The 13,521-nt window shown below is 42.1% G+C and overlaps 1 protein-coding gene across 3 annotated transcripts in view; it reads right to left on the reverse strand.

The window, feature by feature from the left end:
- lingo2 (leucine rich repeat and Ig domain containing 2) overlaps window positions 1-13,521 on the reverse strand; it is a 216,522-nt gene that overhangs the window by 32,589 nt on the left and 170,412 nt on the right. The window contains exon 1 of one of the 3 annotated variants that reach the window (XM_085789048.1): window positions 11,589-11,783. The exons of the other annotated variants lie outside the window; for them this stretch is intronic. The gene's annotated coding sequence lies outside the window, so the exon portion shown is untranslated. Of the gene's footprint in view, window positions 1-11,588; window positions 11,784-13,521 lie in introns of those variants that run through there. 3 annotated transcript variants of the gene reach the window in all.

Here is a 13,521-nt window from a genome sequence, read left to right on the forward strand (position 1 = left end):
TGAATTTGCACGATTGAACAAGCAACAATCAAAGCCACATTTTAGAAAAAACAAACAAAAAAAACGACACCCCTAGGTATCAATTTATGATTTTAACAGTTAAAATGCTACTGATCATTCCTCTGTGTGTGCTGTTTAATTATGATGTCATTCTTTCCCCAAACTAAGAACCGACAAAACACAAAAGACAGAAATCTCTTGTGTGAAGACGGCAAACGGTGTGTAATTTTATAAACTGTTTGATTTAATTCTAGTCAATCCCAGTATAACTGCAGTCTACAACTGTGAAGTAAAGAGTTCAAAATGAGAAAAGTGTACTGTCTTCTGCATGGGCACACACATAAACATGCATCATGTACTCAGGCCTTGCACTTTTAAAGCACTCTAAACTTTGAGCTTTGGATGCCTGTTCTCCTTTTCCCCTGACAGCTTTGGGATAATAACATATTGTAATATAAACCCAGATAAAATGAGCCTCAATTTGCCTGTCTTAGTGGCCCAGCTGAATGTGATTTCATCGGCTGTGGCAGGGAACATTGTGCCATATTCACTCCTAGAGATGAGATTAGGTCAGCAGTGAAAGATGTACTCATCCACGCGCGACCCTTCTCAATATGTCACTGCGACATGGGTGGAAACTCAAAAACCTTCAACTGTTAAGGGGTTTTGCTGTGAAAGCGCATCCCGAAAAGCTTTCCCATTACTTTATCGTACCGAGAGAATTCAGACGTAAGATGTGGACTGCTTTTTTTCACATTGAGGTGAACTGCAAAAAGACTCCATGTCCAGTTAGCCAGAAAAGACTCTGTGATGGTTCCCATTGATCTAAAGAATGGAAGGGTTACAGATGTTGAGCTTCTGCATGAATTGACAAAAGAGAAAGAGGGTAAGAGAGAGGGAGATAGCGAGAGAGAGAGATTTTGTCTTCCACTCACACTCTAGTCTGCAAAGAGTTGGATCAATATTACCCATCGTAGAGTAGATAAAGGTGTAACCTACATCAAAATGCAAATGTGGTATGAGATGTGAAATCATCACTACTGCTTTATCACAGTCAGTGCAGCAGCAGCAGCCGCAGCCTGGGAATGCATGTGGGCTGAGAGAACACACTGTTTCCCACTTGATCGTGATTGACTGTGAACTATGGATGGTATCCATAATTACATGAGCTATTGTAAAGCACCACCAACATGCATTTGATTGAGACATCAATTCCTTGTTCACCTATGCATGAAACAGCTATGAAATGCATACATTCCCTTTTACCCGTTTCACTGAGATGTGACTTAAGACTGAAGCCGAGCTGCAGCAGATGCTCTCAGACGTAACTGTCTGTGTTGTTTTTCCTACCGCACACTGGCTCCTGCTGTAACTAGGATAAACAGGCAAATATTGGCGATCTGGATTATTTTCAGTTTAGCTCCATGTAGCAGTAACACAGGAAACGATGTTTGTAATTTTCTTAGTCGCACTTGTATGCTAAATAATACATACTGTAGCATGTGCAGTAAGGGCTTGGCAACGCGCCTACTGCTACGATGGTGTATAGATCCATCAGAGATGAATTGACTCTTTCCTGTAAGTCAGTACTGCGCTCTCTCATTAAATCAGCAAATCTGTTTGATGAAGTGTTATGATTGATTGTGGTAGTAGAACAAAGCAGCAAAATATAACCAACTGAGATAGCTAAATATTATGAAAACATCATTTTCAGGTGCTGTTAGCGCTCAGTGGCATTTATGTGATTAGTAGACGTTGAAATTATCAGCTCTGGCCACAGCCTGAGAGCCGCGCCCCTGCCTTAAAGATCCTTCCCATTCAATTTAACGGCATGTTGCCCCCGTCCTCCTTAACTATTTGCCTGTGCCGTTCCGAGGCAGTGCATCGCTTCTGCTCTCTCATTGGACTGGGCAGTCCACAGTGCTGGCTGAAAACGGGTGACCATTACCTCCTAACCAAGTCTGCCGCCTCGCTTAGCTCCGATTTAATTAACATCAACAAGCCTTACTCCTGGAGTGATGGGCACAGCAGAGGGCCGTCCATTGGGGGGGGGGGTCTGATCAGATAGTAGACAGGAATAAAAACTAGGACATCAAGCTAAAGTAGAAAAAAAAAGCACAAGCCGGTGATTGTGATGCCACGGTTTGTGAAGTGCATAGAAAGCAACAGTAGGATTATGTTCTGTGCTATGGGCCAAGGCTTTTCCCTCCACACCCAACCCTTTATTCTACTGGTATCCCTCCCTCCCTCCTCCCGGCCCCCCTCTCTGATTTTTCACTCCTGTGCTTAATTAGGCCCTACAGTTAAACAATGCTCTCAGCTTCTGAGGGTCTTATACTTTACCAGCATGAAGAGAGCGCACGGGAGGAGAGGAGAGGGGGGAGATTCATATTCAACTCACATAAAAGTATAAGAAAAAACTCTGCTGACACGCCATAATTCACCCCTGACTCTGTGGGTGAAAGCCAGCCTACACACACACATACACACACGCACTTTGGGGCTGATGATACACAGAAAATGTTCGATGTGGTTCGACATAGCAGGTGGTCCGATGCTTTATTTAAAGGCATATGAGAGTGGCATCTTCATTTAGAACGACTCCCTCTGTCCGTTCTGGCCTCCGTTCTTCCTGGAAACCAAGTGATCCATGAGGACTCCTCCACAACAGTGTCAGCAGCGCTTGACAAATGCGCTAGCCCTGCAAAATGCTTGTACAAGCACAAACATATCTGGACTATTTATCTTCCTGCTGGAAAATTTATCAGAATATGAAAGCATATCAACTGCATCCATTTTGTTTGGAATCAAATCTGACAATAACAGGCAGACATTGGGCAGATGATAGATGGCAAAAATGTAGACGGAAACAGAAAATGGCAATTTCACACTAAAATTATTTCATGTTTAATATCCGGTTGGTTTCCTTGCAGCTATTCACATTTCAGTGGTGAAGAAGCAATTCTGAAGTTTGATGTTCCTTGAAACAACTGCGGTCAGAGACACATGGCTGACTCAAAATCAGTGTAAAATGTTTTTGCCCTGTGGATCACCTTCTGTTACGCTTCAGATTTATCAACTGTACCATGCAAACACACAGACTTTTCTCCATCTTCGCTCTCTCTTCATGTACACACAGCTGTAAATACAGGTGAGTTTCCAGCTTTTCCATCCATGAAATTCGATCTTATCAGACTTCTCTGCCACGTTGTTGGGAGAGATCCCTGCTCTTTATGATAGGAATATGTAATCATTTAATGGTATAGCCAAAAGAAAGGACATTGTACATAATATTTAATTGAAATATTGTAATTGCTGTCATAAATAATTGGTAAAAGTCAAATTGATGAATAAGCTTTTCAGTGCAGTGCCTCAAGGACTGCCAACAAGGTCACTTATTAACACTTAGAATAGTTGAACATTTTGGGAAATATTTAACGTGCTGGTAGGTAAATGTTGTTAGCTTCAGAGTCAGGCACCAAGAATTATAATTAACCTGAATTTCTCTCAGTGAGAAAGCAAATGTCAAACTAGGCCTTTAAAAGATGAGAAGTGTTCCACCAGGTTTCCACACATTTTGTCTACTTTATACTACAGGCCTTGATGCCCAATTCCAATTTGTTGCCTATATCCCAATTTTTTAGACTGTCTACTTACATGTTCTATCAGAAGTGACCCATATCTGATATCTGCATTTACTGTACACCTGCTTTTCTTGCGTGAAACAACCCACTAAATAGGAAATACACTAGTGATTTTTTTTTTTTTTAAAGACGTGAGATTGTCACGTTATAATTCCATAATAATTATAAACGAAGGTGAGTCTGGTGCTCATAGTTCATATCCAACACGTCACTGTTTACAAACGTAGTAAACGTCTGTCCTTACAAAAGGTTCAGAGAAACGTGTGGGCACGGGAATATCATTGATGACATATGCATTGCTAGGAAAGATCCGATCTGTCTGTTTAGACTTCAGATGTACTGGCAGATATTCGATTTGTATCTAATTTATTTCCACATATGACAGGGGCCTGAATCTGATCTGACAATATCTGATTCCATGCATATTGGATTGGATTGGGCCACTTGAACGATGCAGTGTAAAGACAGCCTGTGCCTTTCAGCTCCTTGGTTAACACTCAAAAAGGTTGAAGTGATAAATGGAGATTTCGGAGAGAACATGCACAATTGCATACTGTACCTGTGTCTGCTTGAGACGACTAATCTTAACAATTAAGTTCTATTGTTCGCCCTTACACGAGTATGGCCTGCAGGTACCAATTATCCAATGTGATTAATATGTTTCATTAGCTCTACACATCAAGTTTAATCTCACCTCGGTATCACCTGTGGTGCTATTGCCCTTAACACAGAGCTGATTCCTGAATGACAAAAGCAACAGGATTCCTAACAGAGCTGTTCCGACATCTACCGTCACTGTGTCACTGCGCTGTACAGGCTCGACGGCACATCTTTCACTCTGTCTGCTCTCTGTGAGCAGCTTGAAGCTTTGCTGAGCACATTAATCCTCTGGGATGGGGCCCTTTAGAGTCATTTATTCACAGTCGGGGGTAAAGCGCAGGAGAGTCAAAGGTCAGTACTTGGTCATTCATATCACCATAACCCTGGGGCTTTTCCATCAATGTAAACCCTCCATCAGGGGGAGAGACCACAAAGGTCGAGGCATGCATTGTTGGAAGTCGTACTTTCAGCGATTTTCTGGTCAGTGGTATTGTAAGCAATGTTGTCGCAGTTGGATTAGCATGTGTCATCAAGTGGATATTTTGATATTAAAACTTAATTTAGTTCTTAAATACCGTAGCCGTCACATAAAGGTGAGAAAAACTATATATTCATAAGACAACTGTAGTGACAGATATACAAATGAACACAAAAGCTATAACCACACTTAAGGAGGTAAATATACAGTATATATATAAAAAAAGGGAACATGTATATTTAAAAATGGCTCCAACACAGTGTGCGTGAGTCATTACAGTAAACACCAACAGCCTTCAGCAACAGCAGAACGTCCATGGGCAAAGGCATGCAATCATATTTCCTCCGTTGGTCAAGCGCTGTGGTACACAACAACTCTTAAGGCTAAACTTTCATTGGGTATTCATTGCCAGGAATTTTCCTATTCACAAACAGGAAAAACAATAAGAATGTGACACAGTAGCTGGGTATTTAAATAGCCTGAAGAATAATTCACATGATTTCACATAATTACTATCCATGGATGTCTTTTCAGCAGCGGAGCAAACAACTGCTCCTGGCAGAAGATGAGGGGGGAATTAAATGTTGTGTTTTTCTTCATAAAGCCTGGATTTTTTTAGTGGAACAAATCAATTTTAGTCGACTAATGTATGACAACTTTTCCCCACACTTATATAAAGTTTGCAAAGTCAGTGATGTGACATTTCTGACATTATTTATTGATACAAATAAGAGAGGGTCATGCTTTTAATCTTGGCCAAACGCTACCAAATGGATCCCAATTCAAATCTGTGTGAAAACCCTGATGGGTCCCGGAAGAGAAATTGGTGGGATGGAGGAGAGATTGGCATGACGCTTAGGGGACCTGTCTCCCTCGGCTCCTTGCTAGAACCTTTAAGATGCACTCCTCAGTGCTCCTGTCAAAAGCAACAAAATCAGCGCTCCTGCTTTCGGGAGCTCCGTCCTCTCCTCACCCGGCTCTGTGGTGCGTCATCACATTGGCACTTCTGTCTCCAACCATCTTTCATCTTTAGCACTGTTTGTGCTTTCATTGCAACAGCGCATCTTCATGTACGCTCGGTAATTTGCCACACGAGGTTGCCTATGGGGCCATAAAGCAGAAACAATGATGGAAACAGACAATGATAATTATGACTGGGATTCTATCTTGGTCCACAGCATTGTGCACTGAGGCACATGAAAGGACATGTTTCTTCCTTAAAGCAATTCTGACTGAAACCACGCTTCAAAATGAATACATGAATCTTATGGGGATAGGTTTGCCTTCATTTCTATTTTGTGCACATAGGCAATTTGTTGAAATTTCATTTCAACGTTTTTTTTGTTAATGAATTTATGCGTTTGGTAAAAGGATAAAAGAGGAAAATGAAAGAAAAGGGTAATTTGCATTGGACAAGCATCTTGGGGTGGATTTCAACTGAGACTGACTCACTTAACCATCAAGACTCTCATGTCTTTATGTCCCTGTGAAGGATCATGAAATCAGAAAGTACTTCTCAGATGTTGGGTATTGCCCTCAAATCTGCCACAAGTGCGTTTCCCACACACATTACCAATCTGGTATAACTGAAGTGTAGATTCTGAACAGGCTTCGTGGTGAAAACAGCTCAGCGCTTTAACAGTTGGGTCTTACACCACACATTATGGCCAGAGCAACATGTACTATAGAAAATTGTGCAAACCACATGATGCATCAGAGCTATAATGAGAGTGGCAGATGAAGCTACAGGCAAGTTGGAAGGTCCTTTATTAGGAATACCATGTGTGATGTTATATAAAATCAAACTATGCCAGCTGCCCCTGTAAAAAAAAAAGAAAAAAAAGAAACAGTGCATTTATAGTACTTAAAAGTGACTGTACTGTTAAAGTGGTTGTGATTCTTAAGTGCCATGATGAGGCCTACATTTCCATCGTCTGACCCTGAGATACAACATGAAAAGGTCTCTCTGGAGGTGTAATGCACTTGAATTGTGCCCTCAAGTTTAGAACTAATTCTTTACAGAACACTCCATCACATCCTCATAGAGGTCAGACCTCTGGAGAATGCAGACTTTCTCTGAAAAGTTTTTTTTCCAGGTGTAAATGCAGCCATATTTCTGTCTTTGCATTACACCTCAGGCAACATCCTCACTCGCTCTCGAGCCGAGCGCAGTGGAAACTTTAAGCGCCAGAGGACTATTTGAAAACCTTAAAAGCACCCATGCTTGCCTTTGTCTCCATGTCACTTGTTTTCTCCCTTTTATATAATCTCAGAACCTTCATTCTTCAACTCAAATGAAAAACAAAGCAAATGCAAAACAGTAGTTGTTTAACTCTCGTCCCAATTGCCCCCACAAATGCTTCAGTTGAGCACAAGTCTTTCAGTATCATACGGAATCAAAGGCTGATATTTCTAACACAGTTATTACCACGGTGCAACTGAGAGGTGGGTGTGGGTAAGCAAAGATGAATGTACTCATTCAGCACTCCACCCCACCATTCAATTCAGTGGAAGTGTCCTTGTATGTGTAGCCGCTCTTGAAGGATATGCTTGTCTGAGTTTTGAGGCTACGCACTGAAGGAACAGGCAGCCAGCAGACAATCACAGAGGAGCTGAATGCGTCCATTAAGGCTGTCAGTTAGCAAAGGCCTTGATTAATTGCACACTGCATAGTGGCAAATTAAGGCAGGGCTCCAGCCCATCCCCCCAAATAATTAGGCAAGAATAGATTGCCAGAGAGAGGAGGGTGAATGGTGGGTGCATGGCGTCACTCAGTCTGTCTTACATGTAATAAAAGGTCTCACACTGTGTAAGCATGGGCAATAAGTGCGTGTGCATTTTAATATATTTGCATGCATGCCTGTAGCTTGAGTGAATGACTGAGGAAGTAATGATGGTGCTGATGGTGCATACATTTATGTTTGCCCCCTGTGGAACCTGCTTGTAAGCTTGTACATGCACAGTATCAGGTGTCGGCATTGAGTGAGTGACTTACTGTGGTAGACCCTGATTGCTTTTGTACGTGCGTGTGTGTTTTGCAACAGTATGCATTAAAAGAAAAATGCATACATGACAGTGCATCACAGGTGCCAGTTTTCCCATGTACCCCTGCAGCCAACAGAGCCTTGCGCTTCGACTTAACCAGCTGCCTTTTTATGTAACATCAGCACAGCTGTGGTCACACCTGTCTTTTCAATGTGATTTTTATCATCTGATCATGCCGCGATGCATTAACTGACAGCTCTGACTCCTGCCGGGGAGGATTTTTAAATCCGGTGAGCTAAGACACTTCCTGAATTTCACTAACACTGGACTCTGGGGAAAGGTGAATACAATTTAAGCACAATCTAGACATTCTTGTTGTTGCGTCAGCAAAGCCATACCCTACAGTCTGCAACGATTCCCCCGTGTGGACACAATTCCACCAGTTATGGCTTTGATCTCCAACCCACACTCTCCTCTCTCACTTCAGTGTTACTAAAAGCTGTCAACCTATGGAGAGCTTGAAAGAATCAACGGTGCGTTTCAGAATAATTATTTATTTACAAAAGCTTTTAAAGACATCATCTGTTACCTTGACATCCTGTCTACATATGGCACTTCACTGCAGCATTCTTCAGACCTCTGTCTCTCGTCCGCCTGATGGAACTAATGTACTTCAGCTTTAATCAATGCAGCTGTCTACACCGGCCACATAACAACTCTCGCTTTACTCACATTTGTGCTGGAATGGCAACCAAAACTATGTTAAACAATTATTGTAGTTACACTTTTCTAACTCGCATGTTTAAGTACATTATGTATTAGGCTGTTAGCATCTACAAATGTTGAGTAGTGTTGACAGTGACAGATGACTGCAGCTGCTGCTGCTGTGCAGCTGACATGCGGCTTCCAGTACAGAAAAGGAGTGTACAGTTTCTCAGTAACACTCTATCCCATAAGATTTTGCACAAAGAGCTAAACTGCAAATACATTAGATGCATAAGACATATGTATCATATATTAGAGGATTTGTTTTTCCTTTGTTCAGTCCTTGCGTGCGATACTGCTATTGTGGCTTGACTACCTCTAAACATGCATCTCTGTATTAGGGTAACCAAACAGAACTAGGATTCCTCACTATGCCCTATGGGCACGATTTCTATGTCAGTGCTTAACAGAAAACCATATAGCCGTAAATATTACACAGCATGAGAGAAAACAAGGTTGAAGATTCATGCAACATGCGGCACGTATGTTGGAACCGCTGTGGTAAACAACTCTGCTTAAGGTCTTACAGTGTAAGGACTGGCCAGTGGCCTTTATCGTACATATTGTTAACCAGTGAAATGGCCCCAGGGAAGATGAGGTCTTTTATGTTGATCCTGTAGGGAAGGACACCGAACCCTCTCCCAGTCGGTCGGGCCTAATCTTCTTACAGGAAGACTGTGTGGAGTCCATTAAAAACAGTCTCTCCCAGGCTTTCTGAAACTTTAACCACTGATCAGGCTGCTGATTGTTACAACGGCTGCACAACTTCTCCAGGTGGATTTTGCCAGTGTGTTAGAGCATTGAAAAGGACAAAACAAAAAGAAAAAACAAACCATAACAAGTATGTGCGTAAAAATAATGAGTGTACATTGTTCTAAAAAAAATAGCAAGGAACAAGGGCGGGCAGCTCTGTAACCCTTCTACATTGTTCCTGAGCAGGGATGGCATCTCAGAGCAGCAGCAGTAATCATGATCAAATAAACACCCTCAAATTCTCATTTACTCTCTTGTCCTCATGCACCATTTCATACCATGCTCATATCTTACGTGACTTGTTATTTCAAAAGGATTATGAAACACTTGTTACATATTGTGAATCTAGCTCTGCTTGATTCTAATTTGCGGTTGTCAAAGGGTGAACTGACCCTGTTGCACACTGATCAAGCCTTCAGGAACTGACGGGGCATCAGGAGGCCAAACTTTCCTCAGAGAAGGAAGGTCACCAGAGCCAGTCTTGTAATTCATACAGACATCGGAGGACAGTTGGTTCTGGGAGGAGCATCAAGAGGCTCTCTTGACCTACCGATCACCAACACAGCACAAACTATCCCACTAAAAACTGGGTGGGAGGAGGTAGAAGCCATAGCAGAGACACACGAGATGACAAAGTTTAATTATCATTGTCCGGCGGCTGGTCTCAGTTCGGTGGTTGGTGAGATACAGTATGGGTGCAAAGGGGCAAAGGGGCAAGTCAAAGCACCACCACTGTCTTCTTCCATGGGACACTCCCTATGGGAAACAGTGTGCCCTGACATGGCCCTGTGATGATCAGATGTCTTTGAAGCTAATTCTGATTAGGCATGTCCACCCAACTTAGGCAAAGCTGAGGCACTGATATTCAGCACAAACTCACAGTCAACATCAATATGCTTCAGTCTTGTATCTAGAATATACAGATGTACAGTATATGCTGATTCACTCACTGGCAAAGCCTAAAATATTCCTCTCTGGACTGCAGGTAGGCAGATGACTTTCAGGGATGTTCTTGTAGCTGTTTCTTTTACAGCTTTGTGTGGAATTTGAATAACAGTTTTTGTTTTTTCTTCTCTGTTTCAAGCCCATCCCATCAGGATTTGGATCAACCACTCAGTTCTGGGTGAAGGCTTTGTCTCAGGCATCTTTGTTGATCTTCACAGAAGCATGATTTCATATAAAGTTAACCGGCAAGCAACAAAACAAAAAGAAAATACTACATTAACTCTATTCAACTCTATTTGAGATTAGATGCCTTATAATTAGATTCATAAATCACATTATTTACTGCATATCTTAAGAAAATCTGTGTGATTAAATTAACAAAAGATTAGGCAAAACAATGCTTTGTACAATTAATGAGAATGGGTTTTTATTGGTAACAAGGGCTTTAGTATTCACATACTGTATGTTGTATCCAAAGGTCTGAAAAAAAGGCTTGCTGCAGCAATATTTTACCCTTAAGAGGCCTAGATCTGCAAATAATCAGTACAGTGACAACCCTTAAAAAACATGCTGATAAAAATCCGACCCACAACACGTTATGGGTTATTGAATTGGGACCGTCTGTGTCACTCTCCCATGTCTCTTTCACTTTCCCATAAAACAACAAGCTATTTGCAATGCAGCCAGAGCGTAAACAACCCTCCAACAGATCTCAGCATGTGTCTTTCAAACACTGATCAAATGGGTTTTTGAGATGTGGATTCCCTAGGAAGTGCACATTGTTTTTTGTTATCCAATTTAAGCAGTGGGTGTAATACACCTCAGCATAAAATTGGAATTATCAATGTCACCCGGAAAAAAAAAAGAAAAAAAGAAGAGGGATCTCATATTGCGCTATAGATACAGTGTTTGAAGGCGAGTAGGCTGAAAGTGATGTAGTGTGACAAAACAAATACAGAAGATATACCACAAGGGAGCACTATAATAAAATAACTGCCGAGGAAAAGGGGAAGACTATGGTTTAGCTTCAGCATACTACAGTTAGAGGGTTGTGTGTGTGCGTATGTGTGTCTCCAGTGCTTGCATGGGTGAGCCCAGTGTGTGAACTTGTGTGTGTTGTGTGCTGCTTACAGGGCATGAGCCAACAAAGATGCAGCTTGAATTCTTGTTGCTCGATCAAAGTCCCTAGAGTAATCTCTCATAAGAACAGAGCAGGGAAAGGCAGGAGGATGCCCATTTCATTCTGAAGTGTATTAAATCCCTGCACTCACAAACCAGTATACCCCAGCGTGGCAATGTAATTTTGGAAGGGATGTGGATACAACAAGTGAAGAAGAAGGGAAAAAAAAGAAGTATTCATAAGCCTGGTGTTGACACTAAACCAAGATTGGAATGAAGAATAAAGGATGGCAACACACCTCAGTGATTGGCCAGTGGAGGAACTCCCCTGTGTCCGAGTAGATATGTCTCTCCTTCTCATCATGGCGGGGCAATTTTGTCCCGGTTATAGCTCCTCCATCTTCTCCCAAGCTACTCCTTATTTCAGCATTTCAATTTCCTCCCCTGTGCAAGCGCTGAGTGCTAACCTACTTCAGACATTCTCTCAGACGACAGAGAGAGAGAGAGAGAGAGAGAGGGAGAGGAGCAGAAAAGATGAGAGAGAGGGAGAGCAGAGACGAGGAACTGCTGGTCTCTCAGTTCAGCCCTGCTTCCCGTTTCCCAAAGGTGTGGGAAATGCAGATTCAGAGAGAGAGAGAGGGGGAAAAAAAAGTCTGCCAGAAGATGATGTTGTGGTTAAGATCTCTGTCTTGTGAACTGCATATTCCCACGTTGGCAAAAGGCTGCCTCCTGCATCAACTCGCTCTCCTCTGTGTGTGTGTGTGTGTGTGTGTGTGTCCTCTACTTAACGTCACTGTAAGCGATATCTAAATCTCAATGAGACATAAGAGTTAATAAGAAGCTGGACAATTTCATCTTGAATAAAAATAACCTCTATTCCCTCTAGACACATGGCAACAGAGCATCATGCATAATGGCACTTATCTGCTAAAACGCTGCTACAATGGCACCAATCTATGTCCCCAAGATCTGAGTCGTCATTAATTATTCATCCCTGGACTGTAGGTCAATTTCATTCCCTTTGAAACATAAGGGGCGTCCATCCCCACTTTTCACTTCATCTAATCAATTAAAACCAATCTGCTGTCAGTATAATTGAGCTTGTTGACATCTGCAGTCTTTGCTGCCGTCTGCAGTTGCATTGTTGTGTCATCAGATAATACCACAGAGGAAATATCCCTGACGTAGATACAGCGAGCATCCTGTAGGCCCTGAGCACAAAGCAACTTTTCCTGTCTCTGTGCCTCTACAGCCTCAAGTGCCAGTGTGCACATTAATCATTTCCATTTTCATTCATCTCCCCTTCCACGATATGCTTGTCACTGTCGCTATAATCCCTGCCCTCCCACCTTTCTTGGTTTCATCTTTCATAGTTCACATTTCTGGACACCCTCCCTCCCCCTTCCACACTATCTTTGCATCATTCCCTCTCTTTCCATTTTTCACTAAGTGTTTGCAGTGTGTCTTATCCTCTTTCATCTCATCTCTTTCACCCACCAACACCTTCTATTCTCTTCCAATTCGACACCCAGGAAATTCTTTTTTTCCCCTTCCCGTTGCCCGATGGCGATTAAATATTGTCCTTCAAACGGCTGCTCTCTGCACCGCTTTGTGTGTCCTCTAAATGACGACAAGTAACAGAAGAAAGGAGGAAAAAAATTGAAAGCAAGGATACAATCTGAAGCTAATCTGTGTGTGTAATATCACTGAGGACCGAACCCCTCGCTGTTTGTGCTAATATCCACACATTGAACAGCATAGGGCTAAAATCCTGCTAACAATTTCCACTAAACAAGCTTAAGTTTCTGTTAACTTTCAGCTGCCAGACATTAATAATGATGTTGTGTTACCAAAGCCTCTTATGAGATGCCACTTAACTGCTGTAGGTAATTCTGACCTTAATGAGAGATATAGACACACTGTGCAAGTGAGCATCAGTTGTACAATAATATACAAAAGAGGAACCAAACCCCTCCCAAGTGATATACATATACGTATATCTTAACACTCATTCTTCAGATATAGTTTGTATGGTTGTGTGTGTGCACTTCTGCTGCATGAGTAACACAATACAAAGTGTCAGCCAGCACTTTGCATTGTGGGCTGAACTCCCTCTGGGCAAAACTCCTTGCTTCCATCACTTCATAAGTGTGATGCATGAGATGGGAGGAAGCAAGGTGGAGGCCACTTCTCTGCATCCACAAAGCCATTTGGGACTATGACTGTCCTCCT

The sequence above is a fragment of the Trachurus japonicus genome, chromosome 10 (assembly GCF_045865225.1).
Source record: "Trachurus japonicus isolate A0001 chromosome 10, Traja_1.0".
In the NCBI taxonomy this organism is placed as follows: Eukaryota; Metazoa; Chordata; class Actinopteri; order Carangiformes; family Carangidae; genus Trachurus; species Trachurus japonicus.